This window comes from Momordica charantia, assembly GCF_013281855.1.
Source record: "Momordica charantia cultivar OHB3-1 chromosome 1 unlocalized genomic scaffold, Mcharantia_2.0 BLBB01000001.1, whole genome shotgun sequence".
Lineage (NCBI taxonomy): Eukaryota > Viridiplantae > Streptophyta > Magnoliopsida > Cucurbitales > Cucurbitaceae > Momordica > Momordica charantia.
Window position 1 is genome coordinate 1,550,210 of NW_028275157.1, and position 25,654 is coordinate 1,575,863.

Consider the following 25,654-nt stretch of genomic DNA (forward strand, 5'->3'; position numbering starts at 1 on the left):
AATCGAGGGCCCCTTGTTTGCTTTATGTGTAAAGGGGCTCATCGCCTAAGTGACTTCCCACATCGAGCTGCCCTAAAGGCACTCCAAGCTACAATAGCCAATGGCCCTGAGGTCGAGACAGAAACCGCTGAGATAGATATACCGACCAAAGAGCCTATTGATATCCCCCACATGGGGGCACTAAAAGTCCTGTCGGCTCTCAAGAAGAAAGTAAGGGCAGCAAAAGAACCACTAGAGAGAGGGCTCATATATGTAGACGTGTTGGTTCACGGTAAGGCTGCCAAGAGTACTATGGTGGATTCTGGAGCCACACATAATTTCATGACTGAAACTGAGGCTCGCCGTCTTAATCTGCAATGGGATAAAGATCCAGGGAAGATGAAAGCCGTTAACTCCGCGACTCTCCCCATCGTAGGGATAGCAAAAAGGGTCCAATTGAAGATCGGGACATGGACCGGCAAAGTGGACTTTGTAATTGTTAGAATGGATGACTTCGACGTCGTGCTCGGAATGTATTCCTTCTAGAGCATAAAGTAATCCCCATGCCCCTGGCGAAGTGTCTAGTTGTTACTAGATCCGATCCCACCGTTGTTCCGACGAGTATAAAACAACCAAGTGGGGTTAAGATGATATCAGCTCTACACCTGAAAAGGGGTGTTGCTCATGACGAACCAACATTTATGGCCATCCAAGTGATCAAAGAAGAGAGCAATAAAGAAGTAATTCCTAGTGAGATCCAACAAGTCTTAAACTATGCAGACGTTATGCCCGATAGTTTGCCAAAGTCCCTACCGCCGCGTAGGGGAATCGACCATGAAATCGAGCTGGTCCTAGGGCCGAAACTGCCCGCTAAGAATGTTTACCGCATGGCCCTTCCTGAATTAGCCGAACTCAGGAAGCAACTGGATGAATTGTTGAATGCAGGATTCATCTGCCCAGCAAAGGCTCCCTATGAGGCCCCAGACCTTTTTCAAAAGAAGAAGGATGGCAGTCTCCACCTGTGTATCGACTACCGCGCCTTGAATAAGCTCACGGTACGCAATAAGTACTCATTGCCCATCATCATCGATCGATTCGATCGCCTCCATGGGGCCAAGTACTTTTCCAAGCTAGACTTGAGGTCTGGATATTACCAAGTGCGCATTGCAGTGGGAGTTGAGCCCAAGACGACCTGTGTCACGAGATATGGGGCCTTCGAATTCCTTGTTATGCCCTTTGGCCTTACCAACGCCCCAGCGACGTTTTGCACCTTGATGAATTAGGTGTTCTATGAGTATCTCGACAAATTTGTGGTAGTCTACCTCGACGACATAGTAGTCTACAGTTCTTCCATGGCGAAACACCAGACCCACTTGCAGCTGGTCTGTGAGAAGTTGAGACAGAATGAATTATATGTGAAGAGAGAGGAATGTGCGTTCGCGCAAAAACGCATCAACTTCCTAGGCCATGTGATCGATTATGGCCGAATTGGCATGGAAGACGGAAAGGTCAAGGCTATCCAAAGATTGGAAAGTTCTGAGTTCCATCATAGAACTGCGGTCTTTTCTCGGGCTAGCAAACTATTATCGAAGATTTGTCGAAGGATTCTCGAAGAAGGCAGGACCATTAACTGAACTCTTGAAGAAGAGTAATACTTGGAGTTGGACTCCGGAGTTTCAAGCGGTTTCGATAAACTAAAGAAAGTCATGATGGAAGGACCAATGCTTGGTATCGCAGATGTCACCAAGCCGTTCGAGGTAGAAACTGATGCCTCAGACTTTGCCCTAGGCAGTGTTCTCCTACAAGATGAACACCCAGTAGCGTACGAAAGCCGAAAGTTGAACGATGCAGAAAAGAGGTATGTGGCTTCTGAATAAGAGATGTTGGCTGTAGTCCACTGCCTAAGGGCCTGGAGACAATATCTCTTAGGCTCCAGTTCGTTGTCAAACCGACAACAGTTCGATATGTCATTTCTTCAATCAGCCGAAGTTGTCCTCGAAATAAGCTCGATGGCAAAAGTACCTCACCGAATTCGACTTCCAATTCGAACATCGGCCTAGTCGGTCAAACCAAGCAGCAGACGCCCTTAGTCGAAAGAGCGAACATGCGACCCTATGCATGTTAGCTCATCTGAAAGCAAGCAAGTTGACGGGGTCGGTTCGTGAAGCCATCAAGGCACACCTGAAAAACGATCCAACAGTGCAAACAATCATTCAGCTAGCAAAAGACGGAAGACCCGTTAGTTTTGGGTCGAAGACGACCTTCTTTTTACCAAAGGTAATCTTCTCTATGTTCCGCGAGCAGGAAACCTGAGGAAACTCCTGATAGGAGAATGCTATGACACTATGTGGGCCGGCCACGCTGGGTGGCAGAGAACTTATGCCCTACTGAAGAAAGGGAACTACTGGCTGAACTTGTGAGACGACGTTATACAATACACCAAGACGTGTCTCATCTGCCAACAAGACAAAGTCAAGAGGACTAAAAGTTCGGGCTTACTGGAGCCCCTTCCAGTGCCATCAAGGTCTTGGGAGAGCGTATCTCTGGACTTCATCACCCACCTGCCCAAGGTTGGAGAATCCAAAGCTATCCTTGTTATTGTAGACAGATTCTCCAAATACACAACCTTTGTCCCAACTCCGAAGATGTGTTCCACAGAGATGATAGCACAACTATTCTTCAAGAACATAGTGAAACTATGGGGTGTCTCCAAAAGCATCGTGAGTGATAGAGATGGAAGATTCACTGGAACCTTTTGGACGGAACTCTTCCGGCTACTTGGCTCCAACTTGAAAATATCCTCAAGCTACCACCCGCAAACTGACGGTCAAACAGAACGCTTCAACAGTATGTTAGAGGAATACCTTCGCCACTTCATTGACGCTTGACAGAAAAATTGGATACAGATGCTTGATGTAGCCCAATTTTGTTTCAACTGCTAAAAGAGCACGACTACAGGGAAGACTCCTTTTGAAATAGTATGCTGGCACTTACCTGTGTTACCTCACATCATCGACCATCCTTATGCAGGAAAGAGCCTCCAAGCTTACAACTTCACCAAAGAATGGCGACAATCCATGGATGTTGCCCGAGCATACCTTGAGAAGGTGTCTAAGTACATGAAGAAGTGGGCCGACAAGAAGCGTAGACCGTTGGAATTTCAAGCAGGAGATCAAGTGCTCATTAAATTACACCCGAACAGCTCCGATTCCGGGATAACAAAGACCAACGTCTTGTGTGAAAATACGAAGGTCCAGTCAACATCATTCAGAAGGTCGGGAAGACGTCATACAGGGTCCAATTTCCCTCATAGATGAAAAATTCATGTGAGCAACTTGAAATCTTATCACCCGGACACCATTGATCCCGCACGTAACGAAGTGATCCGACCAACGGTCACCTTGAAAAACAAGATGGAAAAAGAAGTTGAAGAAATCTTAGTTGAAAGAGCTCGTCGAGTCGGACAACCGAGAAGGGACGTACTAGAATTCTTAGTCAAATGGACAGGGCTTCCAAATGAAGAAATTAGTTGGGAGCGTGCAGAAGATCTGAAATCAGCATCAACCCAGATCGCAGAGTTCGAGCAACGTCAGTTGACAGGGACGTCAACCATTTAAGTGGGGGAGGATGTCATGATCATGCTCGTCCAGTGCATGTCACCCATGGCAGCATGCCCATAATAGCCTCTTCCCTCCTACTTTTAAGTCATGTATTTACTTTTGCATGTTATTTACTTTTCATTGCACTTTTGGTGGCGAGTGACTCCTCGCCACTTTACATGGTCACGCCTGCCAAAGGCAAAATGCTTTATAATATACCTTAGGGGGGTACACCTAGTCTCCTCCCTACATCGAGTTGTATTCTTGCCTTGCCGCTAATCTATTCTCTTCCATTCAAGCATACAACAAGCTTTCTAAAATGTCTTCAAACGTTTTCCAAAGCTTTTTTCTCTAACCCCGTTTTCCAAAACCGTTTTCTCGAGAACGGGGGTGGAGGTTGCGATATATAGTCGTAGTGCCATCGGCTATCTGATTCTCGTTGGCTGACTTGCTCGTGGGCAAGAGCAAGTGCCGCACAATCGCTTTGCGAGTCCTTTGAAAAGTGAGACTGTGACACCGCACGCACCACCATGCCACGTGAACCTCACAGCACGCCCCCTGTCGCGCGCGTTCTTGCCTTGCTATGCTCACAACGCACGCCCCCTGCTTGCTGTCTGTCCATGCGCGCCCCATCAACCGCACACGTCTGCTCGCACATGCTAGCCTCGGGGCCCCTGTGCTCCCCTGACTGCCGCAAACGCTCGCGTCCCTACACCTGCCCCAGCGCCCATGCGCGCCCCTACCTGTCGCATACGTCTGCACACTCTCACCTGCCCCAACGCAGATACGCGCCCCCTGCCTGTCCGCGCGCGCCTCACTCCACCAGCGTTTGCGTGCCCTTACATGCCCGCCAATGCCCACTCGCGCACCCGCCACACGCCCAACGCAGATACGCACCCCCTGCACCGCCGGCCATTCACGCGCCTGCCTAGTGCCAGCCTTCCCCCGCACGTGCCACCAGCCTCCTAGCTTGCCTTGCCGCCCACTCCATCACATTTAAGGAAAATATTTCCTTTTTATTTTCTTGGATTATCTTGTGGGATTTTATTTTGGTTTATTTCTTTTAATTTATTGAATTTAAATTCAGTTTTAGGCAAGTTCTTTTCATTTTAGAAACTTATCATTTTAAATTTTGTTATTTTTCCTCAAAAGGCTATGGGCCTTGGCCTATAAATAGGCGTATTCTTCTTCTTTGTAAAACAAGTTTAGAGGAATAAAATTTTAGTGTTTCTCTCATTGCAGTGTGCAAACCCCCCCCCCCCTCAAATATCGAATTCCTTTATGTCGTTGAACTTAGGTTTTTATATTTTACCCCTCGGAACATGATTGTTTGATTGGTCATCAAACTCGGCCTCGAGCATAGTGAGTATTATGTCTGCTCAAGGTAACAACTGTAAAGGTAATCTCTCTAACTCTTAGCCTTTCGGGTTGAACTATCTCTACGATTGGATTCAAGTGGTTTGTGGCTTGAGTAGCTCAATACACTTGGGTTGTCGCATATCATATTCATATTAAAACTATAGGATAAGATTAATGTGAATGAGATTCACAATAAAACTATAGATTATGAGATAAATATACATTTGAATATGATTCAAATAAAACTTTAATTAAATATATGATATTTAATTACTATTAGTTTAATAATTAATTAATTAATTTAAAATTATAATTATAATTAAATTGGTTTTAATTTAATTAACAACCCACCTCGTTGCATTTTGCAAGGAAATGGGAAGATGGTGGGTGGGGAGGTTGCTTCTTCTCTCCACTCCTCTCCCTCTCTATAAATTGAGAGTGGAGGTTTTGTTCAAAGGTTGAACATCTCATCTCAAAAAGCTCTCTCTCGAAAACTCCTTCACTTTCAAAACGCGGTTCCCACAAACCGACCATTTCAAAAAGAATATCAGGGAAGACTTTTTGGTGGTGTTGGTGTCTACGTTGAAGAATGATCTTCAAATGTAGGTTCTCATTCTTTGCATTTCTTTATTTTCTTAGTAGTTTTTCTAAAACCAAATCGAAGCATAAGCATTCACTCACTTCCACTGTGGGATTCGATCCCTTCACCATAAATATTCGTTTATCTGATGAAAAGAAAGTTACACGCCTATTGCTGTACAAAATTGTGTAAACAAGTCTGTATTATTAGGATATATGAGGATAAAGATGTGACGTGGGTTCTAACAATTCTGTCGAATGAGTTGGGGACCGATTGTAGCATCATTGAGGACACTGCCTCAGTAAATGCAGATATTGACCCTATAAATGGGAGTGTGACACCACCATTGTAAGTACTAACATTAATCCCAAAAATAAATCGCACTGCGCACCATTGTAGATACTGACATTGACCAAAAAAAATGGGTGTGTGACACTAGTGCAAACTACTATAGATACTGCAGTTGACCTAAAAAATGAAACTGTGACACTAGTGCATACCACTGTAGATACTGGCATTGACCCCATAAATGGAAGTGCAATACCAATGACAACCACAACTCACCATTAATGAAAGGAATTCAAAGTAATGCATCCAATTCACATTCATTATTTTCCATCAAACTTTGCACTAAAGAAAGTATGTGCTTTACCAAGTATGGTGAGGAAGAGAGAAGGCCTTAGAATCAAATATGGATTACCCTAACAGTCATATGCACTCATTTCGTCCTAAGTTACAAAGTTGATTGAGAAGAATCTAGGTACCTATATATATATTCATTGATACTTTATAATTTTGATATATGAATGTATTTACCTAACATTATCTTTCAGGGACGTATACAACCCGCGGAGTTGACAGCAAAGACATATTCAAATAATTTTTAATGGGAGCTGCTCTTTGTATCACAAAGAGTTGTAGTGCAAAAAGAAGAATGAGAAGAGTAGGAAGAAAGCCTTCAACTGACAAGGTTAGGGACCCAACAATCATTTTTATCCGTCAAACCTAGGAATTTTAAATTTTAAAGTTTATAAGCTATTAAATTTAAAAATCTACATTAACAAAATTTTAATAATCTTTTATTTATCTACTCTCAAAAATTGATTTCCAAATATAGAGTATATATCAAATTTTAAATTAGATTTCATTTGTTTACGTTCTCGATTATTTGATTAGTTACAATTGATTCCATACAACTAAGGTTTGTTTTTGCTCATCTAGTTTTTAAATTAGATTTTAGTTGTTTAAAATCCACAGAATTAAGTATATATACCTAATTTTCTAAGAGGTATACTTGTCTATAATATTATTTAGGATTCTAAACACTCTCAATTTAGCCATTTGTGCAATATGTGATATATTTGACTATTTTTTTTAAACGTTTATTTATTTTTGTCATTCCTGTAGTTGCCCTAATTCGAAAACACAATGAATGGTAATTTTGGCCTAAATCTTCAATTAGCCCAATACCATTGTAGTAAATTCATGGGGTAATTGCAGGAATGACTAAAATTAATAATGCGTTTTAAAAAATGTCCAAACCTATGAAATATTGCAATAATGGCTAATTGATTTTTTCCGTTAAATTCTAAAATATTTTGTAGACAAATATAACCTTGTAACCAATTAAGTATATACGCATAATTGTAGGGATTTAGTATTGTTAACTAATAGATAAAAACAACAGACTTCATTTTAGGGAATCAATTCTATCTAATCAAATGAATGAAATTTAAATAATTAACTTAAATCTAATTTAAAATTGATAATCAGAATTTGAAAGTTGATTTAAGAAAAAATATTAAAAATGTGTTGGGGGTAGATTTTGAAATTTACCCCTCTAAAATTCCAAAATAAGGGGATAAATAAAATTATTACTAGGTAAATGACAAAATTTGCTTCTCACCTTTGACTTGAGTTAGAAAAGTTAGGGTTTTAGGAGTCCCACATTCTTCCTACCTTTTGGTCTCAAGCAACTTCATGCACCCCACAGCCATCGTCTTCCTCACGAAGCAGATCCGCAAGCCGCCATCCTGCCACTCACCTTCAAGGCCACCATCTCATCTTGCTGCTCACCTCACGAAGCAGATCCGTGCGCCGCTCACCTTCACGCCGCCGTCCACGAACCAAAACCAGACTCGTCGTCGCCGCACCCAACCGCCGCCACCCTCCCCGTTGGTCGCAACACGTACCATATTTGCTTGATGCGCCACGTCCCAAATCAGATCTACCGTCACGACGCCCAACCAGATCTGCCCAAGGCCGATACGATCCGTCGGCTGCCCGAGACGAGATCCACTTACTGCTGCTTCGATATGTTTCCGATCTGCCACCCAACTTCCATCTTCTAGCAACTGTTCGATGTAGGTAATACCCTTTGTTCAGATTTTGCGTATTTTAGTCGTATTTAGAAAGATATATTTGGTTTTCCTATATTTTAAGGTATTTAAAAAATACAAGTGTGGGACCGACATGTGTCTTTTGTTTATAACTAGATTTGAGAAGTATATATCTACAACTGCAACAGACTTACTAAATTTATATAGTTTAAATTCTAAATAGAATCTATAGATATGGTAAAAGTTAGAGGAGGAACATCTCGACGATGATTAAAAGCTACTGATATAACAGTAAAGGAATCGTGCAAAATCAACTTAGAAAGTGAAAAAGATGCATAGATGCAGTAGTTTATATATTTCTTATTTGTTAATTTTTACAGTAATATTTACAAATTAGATTCACTGAGCTAACTGTACTCGTACATTTGAGGAAAATGAAAGGGTCTCAAGATAGTTGAGGAAGAACGTGTTAGTGAGGTAATTATTGGTATATACATGTATTGACATTCTACTTATGATATTTGAGTTGTATAGTTGTATATACATGTATTGACTTTCGTATTTTGTTAATTCTTGAATTCGTATATACATGTATTGACATAATTGAGTTTCATGGTGATATATAGTGTATTGAATTCTAATTTTGATTTTTCTTTACTTGGTATATACATTTATTGACCTTTTAATTTTGATAAATTTTCTAATGTTTTAAAGAACGATACAAAATCTAATGAAGAGTGAAAGAGTGAATAATGAATCCACCGATGAACATAAGAAAAATAACTCATCGCCAAAAGAAGTTTAAGAAACTGAATCTGATGACCATACATGCCCAAAGGCTACAAATTTAAGAGGCATCAGTAGAACAATTGCAGAACGATGAGATGAGAGATGAATCGTTGTACACAAATCGTTTAAGTTAACTGAAATAAAAGACAAAGTAATTAAAATAATTAACTTGAAATCCCATGAATGTAGGAAACTCGTTTTGAATTCAAAACAAAGTTTGTTACGTGGTTGAATATAAGAAAAAGTCAAAAAGACATAGAAAAGGGTATTGTTGGAAAACTACGTTCTTTTGTAAAACTCCTAAAATACCCTTTAGTCATTTGTGCAAAATTTAAAATTAATAGACATTTTTTAAAACTGGTGGCAAAATTTAGCCATCCACTTAAATTTCCCTAAATTAATTCATAAGTAACTTGTGGCCCATTTTTAATAAGTATGAATCCACTAAAGAGAATTGGACATATGACCCAAATAAGGTCGAGGTCCAATTTGTAGTCGTTCAAACCCTAGACCCACTAAAACTCATGAAACAAAATAGGGGTAAGAACACATATAGTCATTTAAAATTAGTCATTTCAAAAAATGGCCAAACAAGTTTCATTTTTGAAGAATGACCAATATAAAAATACGAAAATCGCTACTAATTTTTTAGGTACAAAATTACCCTCTCATGATATTAAAATAATTTTTTCTCTTTTTTATAGGAGAATTATACCTATATTTTCCCAAACCATTTTTAAAACAATTCAAAGATTTTTTAGAATCTTACCTATACTTTTGAAATTCAAATATGGTACCAACCAATTTTTAGGAGAATTATACTAAAAAAATCTAAGGAAAAACATATTAATTAAATTAAAATCTAAAAAAAAATTAAATAAGGAAATTATTATTGAAAATTATACTAAAAATATAAAATTTAAACAATAAAGTTAATATCGAAAATGATACTAAAAAATCTTAAAGAATATATAATGAACAAAATATAATTAGAAATAGAAATACGAAGATGCAAGATGGAAACAAATACGATGAAGAGATGAACAAATACGGTGAACGCAAAGAACAAATACGCTGAACATAAAAGAACAAACTCTCTTTCTCCTTTGGCTTCGATCGTTTCCCTTTGATCGTCTCCCTCAATGTGTTGTCCCCTTATATTTGGTGAATTTTGTCAAGTAAATTTATAGCAACAGTGTTGGTTGAAAAAAAAATCTAGAATCAATAAGAGATAGAATCTAAGAATGGAAGTTGCGATATTTTACTTTTAAAAATAATAATCAAATAGAAAAGGTACAAGAGTCAAAATCAACCCAGTTAGAAAAATAGAAATAGACATTTTTCACTTGGCCATTTTTTAAAATTGGATAGCAAATATAAACACCTACTATAAATTCTAAACAAATAGACTCCAAGTCCAATGATTGAGTCAATAATATCCCAAGCTCACTAAAGCACGTGAAAAATTCTATAAATAAAGGATCCACCTTTCACTTTAAGGGTATAGAAGTTAGAGAATTCAAAAGAGTCTCATAGCAAATTTAAGACTCTTTAAATAGAAGATTTCGAACATATGAAGACTTTACAAGTGCACTAGAGACTTTGATCCAACGAAGAATCCAACCCTCTAATCAAGTTCAGGTTGAAGAGAGAGAATTAGTGGAACATACAACTACACAAATATTCAAAATCAATTTGAAATTCCATGAATCCAATTTCTCTAGAAATTTCGTGTCAATATAGACTTATTTTTCCATCGTTTCTTTAGAATGAGTAAACCACCACTTAACCAAAAAATTAATTCATTTATGAGTATCTCAACACTCCTCTCACTTGTAGGCTTGGAAAAATAAATTAAATTTATTCAACCCATCAGCTTAAGCTTTTGGGTTGAGTGGTAGTTTATTCATTCTTAAGATAGTATCAGAGCGATAGGACCTGTGTTCAGACCAAATTTAAAGTTTTTGGGTTGAGGGGTGGTTAAGATGTTCCTCCCCATTTTATATTGATTTCCACTTGTTGGGTGCCCACAAGTGAGGGGAGCATTAGATATCCAATATAAATGAATTAAAATCTATTATTCATGGCTTCCTTCTTTTTTTGCCGTTATAGATTCACCTTCTTTTATTCAAATTTGAAAAAGAAAATCATGAACAAGAGAAAAAAATGAGAAATATGGAAGAACACCCAAACAAGTTTGAAAGTTGAAAGAACAAAACAATAATAATAATAATAATAAGACAATAACGAGGAGAAAGACGAATACCATTCAATAGCATGTCAACTCAACTTTTTGTTAGATAAAGTAACAAAAAGTTATGGCAAAAGAAGAAGAAAAATGTGATTGAATGCATACGTTTTGTCTATTGGATTATATTCAGTGAACATTTGTGATATGATAACCTTCCATTTCTTACTATCCTTCCATATTTTCTTTTCAATTTATTTTGTTGCCTTTTATAGTTTTAAAGCAATAAGCACTTCTCGATTATATAAGCTTTCTGCTGGAGAGACCAAATTATCAGAAACAAAACTCTCTAATAAAAGAAAGACTCAACCAAATATCATAGTTATGGCCAACAAATTCGCTATCAAGTTCTCCTTTTTGGCTGCAATGATCTTGTTTCTTACCGTGTTTGGTTCAGGTAAACTGCTCTAGTGTTTTTCCTCTACCACCTTTTTGCTGTTGTTGTTTACGGGACGTTTTATTATAGTGTCAAGTAAGCCATTGGGCTCAAAAGCAAGCTCCTTGCTGCATATCACATGCAAGACTGATAAAGATTGCTACAACACTCGCCTCTGCTTTTGCGAAATTGGCTTGTGCTATTGCCCAGCCGAGAAGCCCTTCAACTCTCAGAAGATTAGCAATGAAAATCACTCCGGAGACAACAAGAAAGATGTGGACCTCAAGAACTAATCAGCCAGCATGTGAAATGCCTGCCAGTCTTCCTTGTGGAGTTTAAAGTTTACGAAATAAGATTGTGATCTAGTTGGGTAAATTTTGAGTAAATTAAAAAATTAATCTGATGTTTACTTTCTTGCGCATCATTCTTGTGAATTTAGCATATCTTATTTCTTTTGTATTTCAAATCAATTAGTCCATTGAAAATTTACCTTACATTATAAAGTAGTGAGGAATAATTAAATCTATTTTCAATATAATATAACGGAGTGATTTTATATCATAAAAACTTAGTAGAGCAAATTTAGTTACCTTATTCTTGAAAATAACATCAAACTATTAGAAATGATGTTTGATTCACCAACCAGTTTCCAATTACATTGCCATTCGGAGTAATATAGGTGTTAGTATGAAAGCAAATTCCTTCATCTCCAACGCAGTTTCTAAACCTAGCTTTGGAAAGAAGGTCAATCATTATTCTCGAGCCAAAATATCAAATACGAAAGGTAACTCATTTATTTGTGTGTGTGATACTGTTGGGGTGCGGTCAAAGAGTGATCCACGTGGACTGTGCTATATGGCTCACGAGGAGCGTCGAGCTCCTAGATTGGTATGCCTACTTGTGCCAAGGGTTTACCCCGAGCTTATTTGGCCCTTAGTCTCAAATTAATTAATTAATTAATGTTTTGATTATAACAAATTTAATTTTTATTTATTGATAATTTTAGTATTTTAAAGTGTCTACAACGTAGATCTCGTTACAACGATTCCAACGACTATTGGATCATCCAAATCAGAGCTCAGACGGAGAAGTTACGATCGAAACAAGAAAGGAAAAATACCCGAGAAGATGACGTGGACAATTAATAGGTTGACAAATGGCAAACTTGTTTTGTTAATATATATATAGAAAAGGAAAAGAAAAGAAATGGTAAAAAAAAAAAGTTACAACATGAACTTTGAAAAAAAATATTAAAAATAAAAAAAAATAATAATTACATCATGCTAATGCTGACATGTGTCAGTGATTAAAAAAACAAGTTTTGAAAATTTTTAACCGTTTCTCACCACACACACATTCATGCATACACACATACATATACACATACACACATACATACACACACACATACATACATACACACATACACACATACACACATACACACATACGCAAATACACACATACGTACATATACACATACATACATACATACACACACATACATACATACATACTGTAACAACCCGTATTTTCCAATACGGTCATTCTGACAAAATGCGGAAGCGTAAACAACTAAACACTAAATTAACGGAAAGAATTCTTTATTTAATACGATACTATGACAAAAGATAAGGACAAATCCAACTTTGAAACAAAAAGAAAACCTACACTATAATAAAGCCAAAGAATAACTACCAGAACTAACTAAGTTCTCATAAGCTAATAACAATGGAAAATACTAAAGATTTCAACTCCTCATGCCAGAACGCTATTCCTCAATCACTATCTGAGCAGTCACTTGAACCTTTATCTGAAAACATTTAGAAAAACTGAGTAAAAAAATACTCAATAAGCAATTTTCATATCGAATTTCAAAATTTATTTTCCTTTCAAACATTCGTAAAGAAAAATACGAACAAATCAAAACTTTTATAGTCCTTTAAAAATATTTAATACAATTTTCAAAACTTTCAAAAATAAACTAGATTTTCGAAAACAAAGTCTTCAAATAAGATAAAATTTCCAATCAATCAAATCAAACTTTCATTCTTTTAAAACAAACTTTAATTCGATTAAACTTCAAATCCTTCAAAACAAACTTTCTTTCAATCAAAACTTTCAATGTTCATTCTAAAACACTTGGTACAATTTTCAAACTTTTGAATAACTAAATCATTCAAACATTCAAAACAATCTTACATTCATTCATACTTTCAAAATCAGAGTGGAAGGTTGTATTATTTGGGTAGCCTACAGAACATATGTGGTTACCCGTCGGTAACACCAAATCAATCAGAAGCTTCAATCAGAGGTTTTGAATTAATATCGACCAGAACAGAGTTACTTAAGTGTGAGGTTATGTGAGTGAATAACACACATATGAATCTTCATTCCCAAGGAATGCCAAACCACAAAAGTGTCTTCCCACAAATAAGCCATAATAGAAATCCATCAATTCCAAATTAGACTACTACCCCAAATAAGCAAAACATTCCTCAAAACACATGACATATCCGGATAGCCCTATCAAATCAATCAAAAATATTTTTCAAATAAAATGCAAAACAAATACTTACTTTCAATATTAAATTAATTCAAAACATTGAAATAATTTAAAACAAATTTTATCAATCCTCCAAAACGTGATTTCAAATATTTCACAAATAAACAAAATTTCAATTTCAAACCTTTAAATAAATCTAAACAAAACTTTATCAAATCATTTAAGAATACTTCAAATACTTTGCAAATAAACATAATTTCAATTGCCAAATTAGTTTTCAAATCCATAATAAAACTTCAATTTCATATGCAAGATATCAATTTCAAATATTCTTATCAAATCCAAAATACATTTTAATTTTTAAAATATGACAAATCACTTACAATACTTGTTCGAAGGGATATGACAAATTACTTACAATACTTTTTCAAAGGGATATGACAAATTACTTACAATACTTTTTCGAAGGGATATGACAAATTACTTACAACACTTTTCGAAGGGATACGGTAAATCACTTACAATACTTTTTCGAAGGGATATGACAAATTACTTACCTCTTTCAGAAATCCTACGAATCTAATTAACTTCTTCCTTGGTAGTTGTTTAGAGACCTAGAAACAACCAATATCCAAAATCAATTCTTAAATCCTATCAAATGATTTAAAATTCAACCAATTACTAACCCAAATCTTATCTACCCAATTTTCCATTCAAAACTCTTTTTTATGCAAAATAATTAGGAAAGTACGGATTTGGGGCTACAAAACAAGATCTGAAAACTAAGTTAAAAAGCCTCTAAATTCAACAATAACAAATTTTAAAATTAGAAGAATCGATATAAATCAATACGAACTAAATTTACAAAAAGTTTCTCAATAAAACCAGCTTAAAAACCTTCTAAACAATTGAAAATTTGGGGAATTTAAATCTGAAAAATTTTCTGTTTTATAAAATAAAACTTCCAAGAATTTTCCATAAAACAATTAACAATTTACTAATTTTTATAGAAAAATCAGATCTGAAAAACCATATATAAAACCTTTAAAACTTGCTAAAAACATATAATTTTTCATGTAAAAATCATAACAACAAACTATAATTTACACGATACAAATAGGTAAACTTTTTATGCAAAAAGAGTCTCAAAATAGCCCAAAAACAATCTCATAAACAAAAAGATTCAAACCAAAAATTCTGAAAAAGTTTTAGGGCAAAAGTCCTTAAAATCTTTTATTCTAAAAAACAAAGACCTCAAAACTTTTCCCAATAGACTGAATTAAATAACTACAAATCAAGAAAAATAAAACTAAAACAATGAGAAGAAAATCTTACCGATCTTTGAGAGAAAATACCAAACTCTTCTTCCTTTCTTTTCTTTTTCTCTTTGAGAGAAAACTAGGTCTAACAGTTTAAGAAAATAAAACCTAGGGTTTAAGGGCTTTTATAACAAACCCTAATGAATCCTTATTTAAAAAGGATAATAAAAAAGATAAAGATTTAATAAAACTCTTTCTTTTTATTTTTTTAAATTCTAAGAACAAATTATCTTTTAAAAATAATTTCTAAAACAAAAAAGGTTTATCTTTGAGAAAATAAAAGAAAACAACTAAAAAAAAATAATTTAAATATATATATATATTTTTTGGTTGTTACACATACATACACACACACACACACATACATACATACATACATACATACATATATACACACACACACACATACACACACACACACATACATACATACATACATACATACATACATACATACATATTTAAGATCTAATAGTTTAAAATTAAACTTGATTTTTTAGCATTTTCTGTCCTCTATTTAAACTCAACTACTCCTTCAAAATTATATACAATTCTCTTATTCTCAATCCTCCATAACTTCAAAATTTTCATTTGTTAATCTCTCCTCGTTCTCAATTTTTCTTTTCATTTTATTTGTGAGAGAAATTTATTATTGTGAGGATTGAATTTTTGTGAGCTCAAATTTGTACATTTACTCTATTTGAGAGTTTGTAAGTGTGTGTTTCGAAATTTCCAACTCATTGTAACGGTGTGATCCTCATCGTGGAGAGGATTGTCTTTGCTCTTGTGAAGTGCAGTGTACTGTTTTGACTCTGGAAATAGTCAGAATTTCAATTTACAACCCAAAAGGTGCTTGAGAAGTTGAGTAGGACAATTGTGCCGAACCACTATAAAAATTCCTAGTGTCAAAATTCTCTTATCCTATCTCTTATTTATTTTTGCAATTAATTTTAGAATTTTATTGTTTGCTTTAAATTTCTCTTGTTTGCCTTTGAATTTATTTTATCTTACTTTGTTAAAATTACATATCTCAAAAACTGTATTATTTTTGTTTAAATTGGGCACATTAAACTCTCTAGGGTTGCCATACCGATCCAACGCTACCAAAAGTAAAGAGTAGGCCATTGACTCTCGGAACAGTTAAATTGTTTTATTCGATGGGATATGGGAAACTGCCCATCTAACTTCTATAAATACACCCTCACTCCACGTTATCAGGTACAAAAATTTATCTAAAGTTGATCTGTCCAGCTTGTACTCATAACTAACTTGAGCATCAGAGTCCACTACTTGTTTTTGCTAGTCTCTCACTTCCTGCTCACTTGCCACGCCTTGTTAGGGTCGAGAATAAGTCGCTCCACGATGTAGGGCAAATTTCGACATCAATAGTTGGCATCATCTATGAGTACATTTAATCAAGCCAATCAATATTGCATTGAGATGGCTAACGGTTTCCAAGTTCTGAGCAACTAAAATGTGATGGACCAAGATCAGTCCCCTAATAATAAAAAAGGCGCACAATCAAACATGTGAAACCGCCCGTCATCAGAAAGCTGATAACCAGGCTGAATTCATAGTGGACGCATTTTTTGATCGCTAATGATTCGACTATTGAACTCCAGGATGAGGTCGCTGACATGAGGGCATGGATAGAGGCTATGGTGGAGGCGTTGCAAGTCGCTGGGGTCCCATTCCCCGAGCTACTTGAGCCCAATATTCCTCAAGATCCTAGAAAAGGGAAACAGACAAAGAGTGACAAAGTCGGCAAACCTTCACCCCTCCAAACTAGTCCGGGGGGAACGACCCACCTCGACATAACAAATACCTGCACTTGTTCGTCTCCGCTTGGTCATCCAAAAGAAGGATGAGGATTTAGGAAGAGTCATACATCGCAACCAGACAATAAATGTGGAATGACCAACTCGATCTGAATCAGTCACAACATGGAGTTACAGCTCCAACTTGAGCAGTTCAAGAAGAAGCAGCCAAGGCAGATGAGAAATGACCTGAAAAAGGCCTATGGCAGGCCTTCATCAGATGATGATGAACCAAGGAGCCACATTTACTCAGGAAATCTCAACTGCCTAGATCTCTTCAAAAGGGAACTCCCCAGCTTCAACAAGTACGAAACATTCACCGACCAGGTAAACCATGTGGAGACGTACGAGTCCATAATGGATTTTCACATGAATCCAAATGGGATGAACTATCGAGCATTCTCCATTGCACAGCAGGGTGATTACGCTTGTTTACATGCGTAAAAAGAAGGTTTTAGATGTTGTTTTTACTATGTTTTAACTTTGTTTTGGACTTTTTCTCGGTCGTTTGAGTTCCAATTCATGCAAAATTCATATATGACGGTTTGTGGTTGGCTTATCTTGTATTTATGACATTTTAGGACCATTTGGGAGTGCAAATTAATCAAAAGAAGCAAAAAGACGGAAAAACCATATGGGAGGTGCCAGACGCCTGCATGGCTGTAGAAAAACTGGTTTTCTTCCAACTTTGCCCTAAATGAAATGCGTCTTCCAATGCTTTTTGGTGGTTCCAACCGATGCATACGTGTAGAAGAAGTGTTCCACTATCAGTCTGAGCACGATTTAGTCAGTCAAAGGAGTTGGAAATGGGTGATCCACCAGCGTTTTAGGACCTACCTAACCAATTCTGCACAACTATAAATTCCAGCAGCTTCTCCACCAAATTCATCAAGCCTTGCTTCGTTCTCTTGATCATTTTTAGTGTTTCTTTGTTGTTTTCTAAGTACATTTGAGTTGCTTTCATTAATTGCTTTTAGTTTTTAAATCCCGAGCACTTTACATTCCTTTATTGAGCTTTGTTTTGTTTCCGTTTGTACTTAGTTATTTTCTACCTATTCAAATTTATAAAAATCTAGCACTTTGCTTATCTTCCCTTCGCCTTTACTTTATTTTTTAAGAGAGTTGTGTTTTTGGAGGAAAGAGCACGTGACACTCCCCCTTGCTTGAAAGAGAAGGGCGAAGCTCTCAATCCCGAGCAAAACTCTCCGTTAGTTAACTTTTCTTTTTCACACATGCATTTCAATTTCAACCATTTTACTTGCGGTATTTTCTTCAATATGTCTTTCTAAATTCTCGTCTCTAGCCCGGTTATGGATAGTTAGCCTTTTATTTCTAAAAAGGGTTGCTAAGAAGTAGTGTTTTTTCTTTCCACTCATTGCTCAACATGTTTTCCCAAAAAGTTAGGATTTAGAGAAGGCCACTGTAAGTCTTAACAAGTCAATACTGAAAAGGTTGCTTATTTGTATTGTTGAGTGGTTAAACCGAGGAGCGGAGCGCCTTAGACATAAGGGTTCCGGTTAAGTAGCCAAGACATAGGACCTTAACCCGAGGTTGCGACTATTTCCATCCTAAAACTAAGATATCTCTCATAATAGACATATTAGGGAATGTCTTAGGACTTTGAACTTGCTTAGACATAAGTCAAGTGAAAAGCGTAGTCGTTGGTTCCTAAAGTAAAATGCATATCGTCCTTAGCGTATCCTTGATTCTTTGTTGGCTAACTTGAAGTAATTCGGGCTAGGTTTTACCATTATAAGACCAAATCCCAAATTAAAAACCATTATTTGTGACCACTTCCCATTTTACAAGAATCACTCATTTCAACGTTCACTATTCATTAAAACTTTAGAGTTTGGAAATTATTTAGAAGTCCTTGAGGATCGATACTTGGATACTCCATCCATTTTATATTACTTTGACAGGTGTGCGCTTGCATCTATAGAATTGTACCACGCTTAGTGCGTGCGTTCAGCATAACCTCAGTCACAGGGCTCAGCTAAGAAGTGGTACCAGTAGTTATTTCCCCATTCCATATCTTCCTAGAAAAAGCTCTAAAAAGCCTTCATCGCCCAGTTCGCCGCACAACAAGAGAGGCAACACTCTACCAGGTACCTCCTCACCATCCGGAAAAGGAAGAGCGAAGCCTCTAGGACTACGTGAGGAGATTCCTTGCTAAGTAGATCACGGTGTCATGTAACAAGAAGTTTGCATGCTTGGCGTCCACCTTGGGGAGTTAGGCATGAGAGGTTGAAATTGTCACTGGAGAGACCCGAGCTCACAATCAAGGCAAATGAAAGAGGAAATTCATGCATGTTAGTTAGCCCATCCCATCAACGGACGAACAACCGGCCAAAAGCAGCCCACCTAAGGAAAGAAAGAGTCACAACGACGTAAGTAGGACGTTGTCCCACTAACAACACAGCAGTAGTAGAAGCTCAGATGGACCGACCTAAAAGGTTTGAGAGATTTACCCTACTATCCTCTCATAATATTTGGTGGAGGAAATGTGTTGCCACTAATTAATGTTTAAGTTCTACATTATTCTTTCTCCTCCCATTTGAGTGTCTCATTATTGCCTGAGATAACTTCACACGATTGCTTTCTTAATTCTTCTACAATTTGCCCCATCTTAATTTCTAAATTTCTTAAAGAGGATGCTTGACTCTAAATCATAGTTGTTTGACTTTGAATCATAACTGTTTAATTTTGTATTACAGCGTCATTCTTAGCCATATATTGTATCATGAGAGTCTGTAACGAATTGGATGAGTTTGCTTCTGGTTCAAGAGGCTCATGTTGAGCAGTGGTTGAAAATCCAAAGGGAAAGTTTGCTTCCTTAGAATATTGGTTCATATTAATTTCCCATTGGTTCTCCTAACCACCCCAACTAAAATTTAGATTCTCCATCCAATCTGGAACGAAGGTGTTTGAGTAGGGGTTGGTTCTATTCACGCTCTGATTCTCAAGATAATACAACAAGGATGAGTTGGCTGGACAAAAATCAAATGTATGCCCCTCTCTGCAATATGTGCAAGTTATTGAGCTGCTGTTACTGACATTGGTTGCATAAGATGCTCTAGCAACATCCATTGCTTTCATCACGTTGGTTAAGGCAGTAAGCTTTTCGTTGATCGATGTTAGAGCATTGACTTCTAACATTCTCTTTGCAACATTTGTTAATGCCTTTATTCTCTTCTCCTTTTATAAAAAGTTATCTCAATTTTGTAGCCAATCAAAAACTCCAATTTACCTGCAATAAAATTGAAGATGCAAAAGAGAGAAAGCTCTTTAAGCACCGTATCCTTATTCATAAAAACTTAAAATTAAAATAACATAGTCCCCAGGAACAACGCCAAAAACTTGTTACACGTCCACAACCGATGTGAATGCAAGTATAAGTGTGCACTATTCTCGCCTACTGTAGTACAAATACAGTCGGAATCCACAGGGACTAAGGATATTACTCTAAACGTGCGTTAAGAATACGAAAAATGCAAATAAAAGATAATTGGTGTATATATAACGAAACTAAGTAAAATGATATAGAAATGCAGAAAGAACCTACAATAAAGAAAGTATTGTAATAACAGATGTTGGGGCACATGAAAAAAAAAGCAGAAAAGCACACATAAACAGAGAAACGATTAAGAATAAGAAAGAAATAAGAGGGAATCACTATAAATTCTCTTGCTCACTCCAGATAATGTTCTAGCAAAATTGAAATATCGATTGCCCAAACCAACGTGGTTTCCTCCCGAGATACCTAAAAATGCTCATTCCAAACTCCCATTGTATAATAAACAAACTTGAAGAATAGTTTATAGGCATGATAGGGTGAGCCTTATTCCTAAGTACTCACCATCTACTTTAATAAGGGAATCTAACACAAATAGAGTTTAACGAGCATCAAATAGACTTTTCCAAGTCATAAGAGAGTTAGCAAACTAAAAATGATGGCCAAACACAATAAGTAAGATGGAAACATTAAAGCAACTCTATTAGACCAACTGTATGATCTATTAAAACATCACTGTTGAAAGCTATAACAATAGACTACCCTCCCAGAAAATGGGATTTAGTTCATGAAGAAGAAAGGATAAGTAAGAAAAAGGCACAACCCATTTGGAGAAGCTTCAATAGTACCCCAAAAACCTCCAGCTCAGTAGAAAATGAAGGTTATAACGTCTAATCGTCAGCTTCTTCCTCGAAATGGGTGCTGCTCTTCTTGGCTTCAGCATCGTGTTTGGATTATTTTCCTCTCTTGGGATCTATTCCCCCCTTGGAAATTGATAAATAGACAACCCACATCTTGGTTATTTTATAGCTCCCCTTAAATTTAGGGCAAAACCTGATAAAGTACGAATATTAGTAAAAATCCCTCGTCAAACTTGTTACTGCGCTGTCTTGAGATGCTAGAGCATTACAAAGGCTTTAGCATAGCGCATTTGGCGAAGCTCCAGCATTCCTATAGCAATCTTCAGCATCACTTTGGCACAACATCTTCAAATCTACAAAACATAATTCCAAAATAGCATGGATTCAACTAGAACTTGCACAACATCTTTAAATCGGAGTGTTGTACCTATTTTTGCAACTCTCTCGCTCGCCCATGACTCGCTAGGGCTTCAAACACGTCACTCCACGACGCAAGGCAAATTTCAACATCAATAGATGTCGTCATCTATGGAAACGTTTAATTAAGCCAATTGATATCGCAGTGAGATGGCTGACGATTCCTAAGGTTCCAGCAACCAAAACATGGAAAGCCAAGATCGGTCACCTAATGATAAAAAGGCACGCAACCGAACATGCGAAACTGCCCGTCAACAAAAAGTTGAGAATCAGGCCCGATTCACAGTGGACAAATTCTCTTATCGCCATTGATCAGATTACTGAACTCTAGGCTGAGGTCGGTGACATGAGGGCACAGATAGAGGCTATGGTCGGTGACATGAGTTACATCTTACTCCTTAAACACCACTGCTTCTCTAATGAACAACCCGGTTATGGTCCAACCAATAACCGGAAGTCCCTCTCGGCCAATGAGAGGGTAGGGCCCCTTGTTCAAGTCCCGGAGTCAGCATTTAAGGGAACACTCACCTACTCCCCTAAAGTCGGGGAGGAGTGAATTCCATCTTGTGAAGTTATGTTCCCAGCTCCCCACTCGATCTCGTCCCCAAAATGGTAGGAATGTTGAGTCGGCGACTCGGGCCACTCTCACCCATACAAATCAAAGGACGAGCCCTCACGGGTAGAAGTCCATAACTCACTCAGGATTGGGAATGAGTTGCCTGGTCATCCTAAGAAATAACAACCTATTAGTTAACGGTGTTACATCTAAAGATTGCCTCTTTCGTGGTCTGGTCTTATACAAACTCATTGTATAGGATACCCCCACTCGCATGTCTCTACACGAATGACCTGGATCGAGTCGTCTGTAACCTTTACAGAGTGGGCCGTATCCATAGTGTTGCCAGGATAAGGTACCCAGCCTTATCCATATACTATAGACCCTTGAGGTTATTCACGGGACATTATCCATTCATATATCAGGGGTATATCAAATATATACCCCGTATATCAACTATATATCCAGTATATGTACTGTCCCGATTACATCATAAATAACCTTGGATGTTTAGTTTATTGGATTTTGGACAATGCAAAGCTATGATTCAACAACAAATTTATTGAATAAAACTTTATTAAATAGACATTTGTATTTACAAAATACAAACTACGAGTTTAGGGCAACACACCCAACAAACTTCGAGTTGAACTAAACTCGAGTGGGGTGTACATTATCATAAAACAAAGGGAAAATACAATAAACTAGGGCATACACTATATCCAATTATATTTCTCCCACTTGCCCTAGACTAACTGTACAAAGCTCGTAAACCTAGACTTTCTAGATGGCCCTCAAATACTTTAGCCGTGAGTGCCTTCGTAAAACGATCAGCAATATTGTGCTCTATAGCGATCTTCGTGACAATCACATCTCCTCGCTGCACTATCTCCCGTATAAGGTGGTACTTCCTTTCGATGTGTTTGCCTCTCTTATGGCTTCGAGATTCTTTAGAATTTGCCACAGCACCACTATTATCACAATAAAGTGTGATGGGCAAGTTCATGTTTGGAACGACGTCCAAATCTGTCAAGAACTTTCTAAGCCAAACCGCCTCTTTTGCTGCTTCACAAGCTACAACATACTCAGCCTCCATCGTGGAGTCTGCGATGCATCCTTGTTTGATGCTTCGCCAAACTACCGCTCCTCCGTTAAGAGTGAATACTGACCCCGACATGGATTTCCTTGAATTCTTGTCTGTTTGGAAGTTAGAGTCAGTGTATCCTGTAAGGATCAAATCCTTAGCGCCAAACACGAGCTTGTAGTCCTTCGTTATCCTAAGATACTTGAGGATTCCCTTAACAGTAGTCCAGTGATCATATCCTTGGTTGGATTGGTACCTACTGACTATCCCTACCGCATAGCAAATGTCAGGCCTAGTGCACAGCATAGCGTACATCAGGCTGCCCACTGCTGAAGCATAGGGTATACGTCTCATATCATCAACTTCTTTAGGTGTCTTGTACACTGCTCCTTAGACAGATGAATTCCATGCTTGAAGGGTAATAAACCTTTCTTGGAATTCTGCATCGAATATCGAGCAAGCATCTTGTCGATATAAGTTGCTTGAGACAGGGCTAACGTTCTGTTCTTACGATCCCTTAGGATTTGGATGCCAAGAACATACTCAGCTTCTCCCAAATCCTTCATTTGGAACTCAGTCGCTAGCCACTTCTTTATGTCAATGAGGTATCCTACATCATTCCCAATGAGTAGGATATCATCCACGTACAACACTAAGAAGGTTACGGTGTTGTTGACGATCTTCTTGTATACACAAGGTTCATCAACGTTTTGGTCAAAACCATAAGATTTGATCGCTGTATCGAACCTTATGTTCCAAGATCGAGATGCTTGTTTGAGTCCATATATGGACCGTTTAAGCTTGCAAACCTTTTGCTTATAACCTTGGTCAATAAACCCTTCGGGTTGAGACATATAAATACTTTCTTCAAGATTGCCATTCAGAAAAGCAGTTTTGACGTCCATTTGCCATATCTCATAGTCATAATATGTGGCAATGGACAAAAGTATTCTAATAGACTTAAGCATAGCTACAGGGGAGAAGGTTTCTTCATAGTCCACCCCTTCCCTTTGTGTGTAGCCTTTTGCCACAAGTCTCGCCTTATAGGTCTGTACCTTTCCTTCGGCGTCTCGTTTTCGCTTGTAAATCCATTTGCACCCTATGGGTTTTACCCGTCAGGTTGATCTACAAGTTTCCAAACGGAATTGAAGTACATCGACTCCATTTCCAAGTCCATTGCTTTGACCCATTTGTCCTTGTCAGTATCTTCCATTGCTTTCTTATAGGTCAATGGATCCTCGACGCTGTCATCAGGTATGACAACTTGAGTTTTAGTTAAACCCACGTAGCGGTCAGGTTGTGACACAATCCTCCCACTACGTCGAGGCACCCTCAACACTTGAGGTGGATGTGATTGACGCGATGTGCTGGCTTCATCAACAACTCCTGTTGTAGTGCCAGTTTGATCAACAACTCTAGTTGACTTGTAACGCTCCAGGAATTTCACCATTTCCAAACAGGGACCGTTACTAAGACTACCTAAAATTTTCACATAAACAAGAGAATTGTCTTCACAACAATACTAAGCAATAAAGCTACCACGCTTCTCCTGCGCTACTCTGATTTTCAACACTCACGAGAGCTTGAACAATTAGAATGACACCACTAAAGATTTAAGAGAAACTCACATCCTATACAGATAAACCATTAAATACCGACTTCAACTCAACCAAACCCTTCAAGGAAACCTCTACTAACTATAAACCATCCACTAAATGAATATTAACATCTCGAAAGACAATGAAGCCAAAACTTATTCAAGTACGATCAACTTAAACAAAGGTATTCATAAATATCCTAAGTAGGTTACAATCCCGTAGTTCAAGAAGCTAACACAATTAATGCTCTAAAAAGAATAATGAATCGGCAACCTTACAACATCCTTTAGACCATAAAACTAAACAAGACCAACCGCTAACAACTCAACTACACGATTAAATAGCCACAACTATCCTAACTAAAAGAAATTAATTGCACGCAGCATAGTTAATGGTCTCTCCGATCAAGCCTCCTCCTCGCCATCACCATCCCAAGAGCTAGCTCGATACCTGCAAACTGGGGGGGAAAAAAGAGGGATGAGTACAACCACAGTACTCAGTAAGCAGCCCTTATCTGAAGGGTCACGCACAAACAACATACTTATCAAGAAAACAACGTGTCATGCTTATTAAAGAATCAACATATCATACTTATCACAACTCTCAAGCTTTGAATAAATAGAAACATATCACAAGAAGCAGTTTATGCAAATGTTTAACTATACATGTACCGTACATGTCAACTTGTCATGCTCAACCAAGTCATGAAACATTCATAGTCATGCTTTTCATCACATTATGCAATCAAACATAGACACATTCTATAAAATTCGGGACAACCACAACCAGGAACACATTAACTACCAACCTCTAGTCTCCCTAACATCTCAAGTACCTCTACGCTTATCACAGCTATCCTAGCCTTCCACAGTTAACTCCTTCGAGTAGAGTCGGCCCCTGACCATTTCTACCCAAAGCCCCGACACTACTGCA

At 37.5% G+C, this 25,654-nt stretch overlaps 1 long non-coding RNA gene across 1 annotated transcript; it reads left to right on the top strand.

Moving 5' to 3' along the window:
• Positions 1–11,136: 11,136 nt before the first annotated feature.
• Positions 11,137–11,693, top strand: LOC148213062 (uncharacterized). The gene is made up of 2 exons (XR_015792589.1): positions 11,137–11,290; positions 11,360–11,693. It is a non-coding gene; the product is annotated as an uncharacterized LOC148213062 (long non-coding RNA).
• Positions 11,694–25,654: the final 13,961 nt, after the last annotated feature.